Raw genomic sequence first — 6,100 nt, 5'->3', positions numbered from 1 at the left:
GAGATGAGAGAGGAAGAGAGGAGAAATCTTTCCCCTGCTCCTGACTCTCATTCAGGAGTAGTCCTGAAAGATCATCCCTGCCTCGAATAAAATGGAATTGTCCTGTGCTTTCGAATACAGAGGCTGTAGGCCAGTAGAAAAAGGTAAACTGAAAACCAGGTCATAGACCTCAGAGCCCAAAGAAATAAGTAAAAGTTTCCAATGGTAACTGGGGCATAAACACCTTTGTGAATTAGAATGGAAGGAGATTCGTCCTGCTGGTGCCCCAGTTAACACGCTTGTAATTGTCTGTTCTGACTCAGACTGTTCTCAAAGTGGAAGCAAGTCTATCCACAGACCTTTCTTTTTCCTGATTGTCCGTCTTCCTTACCTATGAGCCTCCTTTGTTGCTGGCAGATAAATTATGTCTCAATGTTGCTGTTGATCTTTTGGCAGCTATGCCCGCAATTTAAATAAAAAACTAGCACAAAGGAGTTGACTATGAGGGACCAATAGTCTAAGAATATACATTAGAGAGACAGGGCTCTTCAGTTAATTCAACAGAGTCAGCTTGCTGGAGAAAGCTCCTGGGAGCAAATGAATTGGATTACCGTGACATTTTTTGCCACGATTTTGTTGTGTAAGTTTAGGCAAAGTGCAACTGTAATGAGAGACTCTAAAAAAGAGGGGGCAAATGTCAGGGGGCTGAATTTATTCACTGAGCTTGGAGAGCTCCTCTGGGGGAAGAGAGGAAGCAGCTGGAGGGAGAGAAGGAAGCAGTAGGCAGTGGAGTACTAGAGTTGATTTGGGGGCCAAACTTCCTCCTTCAAGAGGAGTAAAGCGGGGTGCACAGGACCAAATAGCATGGCTGTGAGAAGAAGCCTGACCCCAGTTCAGGCCGAGTGGTAAGGGGCGGCCTGGACTTCTCATGAAGAATGGTGTGGCTTCCTAAGGGACAGGTGTTGGGGATGGGTGTCAGGGATGAGTGGCACAGAGATGGGATTGCCTCATCTATTGGACACATTGTTTAGTAATCAAACGAGGCCAAAAGTTATATGTTTTACCTTTTAGGGTTATAAAAGAGAGGCAAATGTGAAAATATGGATAGCATCAAAAGACAGACTCAAAACGACCCTATCAAGCCCTCACATTTTCTTTCGGGGCATCTGAGGTTCTAGTTCCTGCGTGGAACTACAGGCGTGTTCCTTCTCTCTGGGGCAGAAGGCAGGAGTTTGATGGCAACAGGGACACCTAGAAGGTGTTCCGGGAATGCAGCAGAGCAAATGGACGGGTTGGATATGGAAGAAAAAAAAAGAAATGCTTCACTGGGGTTGGCATGTTCACTAGGCAGGGTCATTGGGGTGGGCATGAATATTTGGGGGGATACTGGTTCCCTAGACACCTAGGAGTAAAATAGACCCCATCTGTAAGACCTTGACATCTGGAGCCCCACTTTGAAGCAGGGGGTCCATTTGGGTCGGGCAGAAGTTTACAAAGTTGGAAAACCCATGCCATGAATATTTTGGGGGAAACTGTATCATCCCCAATCCGCTGATCTGAAAACCACCTATTATATAACCTTTTACTCCATCTTTTTACTCCCAATCAGAATAATAAATTCAAATCTTCCTCCTAAGATAATATATAAAAAATGCTTAGCAGATATTTGTTACTTAGAAAAATTTTTCAGAAATTCAAAAGCCAGTATGTAATTAAACCACAAATCAAAACTTGCACTCCCCCCTCTTGTCAATAAGGAAAGCCCACTGGGGAGGAGAGAGATGCAGAACTCTGACCATAGTTCTTCAGTAGTTGTGGCACACGGGCTTAATTGCTCCACAGCATGTGGCATCTTCCTGGACCAGGGCTTGAACCTGTGTCCCCGGCATTGGCAGACGGATTCTTAACCACTGCACCACCAGGGAAGTCCCCAAAGCACCCTCTTATACAGTCCCTATTTCATGCTCCCAAGAAGCTTCTGAAGACAGGTACCAGCATTTCCGTCTTACAGATAAGGACGCTAAACCTCCAAAAACTTGTGGCTTGCCCAGGATGTCACAGCTGATTTGTGGCAGCCCTGGGACTCAAAGCCTGTCACCTTGTCCCTGTATTGTAAGACATCACTTTAATTCACAGATAATGAGCAGTATTTTAAACAACAAACTAGGATTCTGGACCTCAGGGTTCCTGTTTTTGGCCAAAGTTGAATGGGATATGTGGTTACTTATTGGGGATAAATAGTCCATGTTTGTTTTGGTGAGGAGGATGGGGGAGGGAGAAGGATGGGTCAAAGGTCGGCTGGATCAGCGTGGCTCAGAAATGTGAGACAAAGGGCATTTACTTTCTCTTACTGTGAAGAGTAGCGAGAATAGCTGCTGTTGCCAGCATCAGTCTCTTAGTAGGTTAACTAGAATTTATTGAGTATCAGTTGCATGCCAGAGTCCAGAGTGCTACAAAGATCCAGCCAGCCCCCATCTACCAACAGGACGGAGAGGGAGACAGAGTTATCCTATAAATATACACGTCCACTAGTTAGTTGCAAAATTGCTTAGAAGAAATGTCACTTAAAGGTTGTTTTTGCAATGTCTGGCACATAGTTTTTGTTCTAAATGAGTGGATGTTGGTTGAACAAAATTATCAAATGAATGAATGAGAAAGATAATGAAAAATTCCTGGAATTAAGTGAGTTCAGTGGTGAGGTGAAGAAGAAAAAGCATAGAAGGTGTATGTGTGTATGTGTTGCAGGTGGTGATGGGGAGGTTGGGTTTAGTAGAAAGAAGACGATTTCTCCAGGGATCTGGGCAGCTTGGAGAAAGACTCAGCGGTGGTGGAGTATAGAACAGATGTTGGAAGGCATCATAAAGGCATCTTGATGGAGATGAAGCCTGGGGTTTTGGATAAGAGAGACATGGAAGAAAGCAATGGAAGAAAGCAATGGAAGAAGCTCAATCAGTAAGTAGCTCGTTGCCACATTTTCTTCTTTCCCACATCTCTGAGAGAAGCTCCCAGGCATACTGCTTACATTTGTAATGGGAATTCTAATACAGGCACACATCCAAGCCAACTAGCCTGCTCTTCTGATGCAGTTTTTAACTCCACCCCACTGTCCTAGTATCCTGTGAAACCTTGACACAGGGTGAGAGTGATAATATGCTTTTGTATGTAGGAAACTTTTAGGGTAAACAGCACCACCAGTTTCTGAAAAGACTATACTTCGTGCAGCCTGTAAGGCACAAAACATTAGGTTTGTGAATGTTAGTTAGTCAAGCAGGACCCTTGAGCTTAATTTTAAAACAAAAGATCAAAGAAATGTCACCTTTATTATAAAGCATGAACTGTTACTACCTTATCCTTTTGTGTTCTGTTTAACAGATGTATGCCTTTTATTTTGTGAAGACAAAAAATAAATTCTATTGAAATCTTCCCTCATTTCTCATATAGACTTCAATTTTCTCCACCAAAATAACTTAACAGAAATAGAAACAAAAGAAAAAGGTATTTTTTTTATGTGACATAGAAATTCTAATGGCAGTTATACATCAAAGTGGTTATTGAAGATATTTATATTTTATCTTGATGTCAAACCACTTTGTTTAGACTACTAAAGAAAATGTTTATGGGATGTGTAATATATGGCCTTCTCTAATTGCATCATTTTTCTTCTTGATAAAAATTTAAATGGGCATACAGCAGAATAACAAACATCTATTGGACTTGGAAGGAAAGTGATTTTGTCTATGATGACTTGCTCTACTTTATAACCTTTCATATTTTATCAAACCAGGTTTGACTGTAGGCTGATTCTTCTTGATTATATTATTTAGTTCTGCCAAAATATACAGCTATTTAGAGTGCAATAATACGTTCCTCTTATACCATAGTTCTTTGCTAGAATATCTAGTAGTATTTGAATTGGGTTCCAAATAATTGTGTTCTAGTAAGGGACTCCATACATTCAAGAAAGCAGTATGGCATAGTATAGTGCTTAAGAACATAAGCAGTGAATTGGTTAAGAAATAGGACTCTGAATTTAGATGGCCTGAGTTCAGATCCCAATTCTGCCATTTACTATTGTGTGATCTTAGGCAAGCCACAGTTTCTTTATCTGTGGGGTGCTTATCTTATAGGTTATTGTAATAGATGAGTATTTCTAAGAGAATACTTAGAAAAATTCTGGTCCTTAATAAGCACTCAGTACATATAAACTGTTATTGAAAAGCCTAGTTTTACTTAAATGTGGAAGATCTACCACTTATGAGTCTCTGAACTTTTTTTAGTAACATCTTGATTGAGATATAATTCATTACTATAATTCATGTACCGTAAAATTCACCCTTTTTCTCATTTGGTGATGTATCTGCAGGAAACTCTATTCATCATTGTCTTTACATATTTGGGCAGCTTTAAGCATAACTTTGTCTTCAGGGAAGGAGAGAGTAATCTCAGTGGTATTATGAAGAAGCTTCCCTGTTGACTAAGAAAAGGATAATGCTTTGCTGATTTTAAAATGCTTTATAAGAATTTTTCCCCTCTGGTTTTATGTTATGGGTATTTTACATTTCAAAATTTAATACGTGGGTACTATGGAATGCTATGGTTATATTGTATATGATTAGTACTGTTGCTGGGAGGATATAACTGAAATTAAGCAATGGGGAATTTTTCCTGAATTATTCAAAAATAAATAGCCAGTTTGTAAAAATAACCTGATTTTTTCCAATAAATTTCTTGCCTCTAAATTAGGGGTTAGCCTACAGAGAGATTTACCTTTCCATGTCCATGTAAACTGTCTCCTGAGCATTTCAAACATTTAAACTTTAGAATTTATACATTTGAAGTATTTCAAATGTCAGTCATCTTTTTGATGGTTCAGGAGAAAATGCTGATGCTGTCTTTTTTTTTTTTTGGTGAAAAAAAGAACCATCCAAAATTTATTCTCCAACAGACAGACAGCATCAGCAGGTAAAAACTACAGGGGTTTCTCCGTAGATCATACATTCACAAGGCACTATTAGCTTAACAAGTGAGAAAGCCTCTGGTGTATTTTCTGTAACAATATCCACTTCACAGTGTAAACAGGTCCTATTATTGTGTTCACTTACAATTCCAGAAGGAAAAGCACAACTTGACAAAACAAAAAAAAATTTTTTTGGATCCTAAAATCAGGTGCAATTACCAAGAGACAGACTTGAGAACAGTCACAACCCACTTTTCCACATAGAGGGGCAAAGACTTCACCCAGAAATGTGGGTCTTTCTTTTCCCTTCCTTGTTAAATCCTCAAGAGTAACGCTTCATTGTCTGCTTAATATCACATGTACAAAAGGGGGATTAAGAAAAAAAGAATCACAACAACATCTTGAACTTCCAGCTGTTCCCACGAATACATCAACTATTAGGTTTACGACAGGGCCTAGGAACATTTCAGCGGTCATCAAATAAGAAAATAGAGACTATAGCTACAAAAATAACACATGAATGACGTAGATAAATTAAAGCTTTCACACCTAAGACTTGCCTGTTCCAACTTGGTAGCCTTATGCAATACTCAGGAAAAAAAAAAAAATCTTCATAATTACTTGGCATAAGTCACAATCAAGGAACTTCTGGTACAAATTAGTATAAGAAGTTATTAGTATATAAGAAGAAAACACACCCTTCTGGTGAGCTTGTTTCTTCAAGAACGGATACCCAGCTCTTCAGAGTAGGCACCGGTGAACTAAATTAAGTCACCTGAGATTCCCTGCTCAGGTGCTCACCTCTCCTGGTTTTAGGAAGAAGAAGGGCATCTGGAAAGCATAGGGAGGACCTTGGCACTCTTGGGGCTCCAACTGAACTGCATTTAAATAAGCAGCAACACACATGTTGACTCTCTAAGGACTAAAATCTGTCCACTTGAGGGCATTCTACTTAAGGTTCCAAGGTTGAAGAAAAATTTGGAATTCTACAAACTTGGTCTAAAAAAAAAAAAAGTACATTCAAAAAAGAAGAGAAAAATGGGTGTAGGGTTGGGAGAATACAAAACAGGTCCCTAAACAGACGACAGACCTTGTCCATTTACCCGCATACAGTCACCGCAGAAGTAAGTATACAGTACCCACCCACCCACCCCGCCAACCCCC

This window comes from Balaenoptera musculus, chromosome 17 (genome assembly GCF_009873245.2).
Source record: "Balaenoptera musculus isolate JJ_BM4_2016_0621 chromosome 17, mBalMus1.pri.v3, whole genome shotgun sequence".
Classification (NCBI taxonomy): domain Eukaryota; kingdom Metazoa; phylum Chordata; class Mammalia; order Artiodactyla; family Balaenopteridae; genus Balaenoptera; species Balaenoptera musculus.
The sequence above is the reverse complement of the archived record's forward strand: the minus strand, read 5'-3'. Positions refer to the sequence as shown.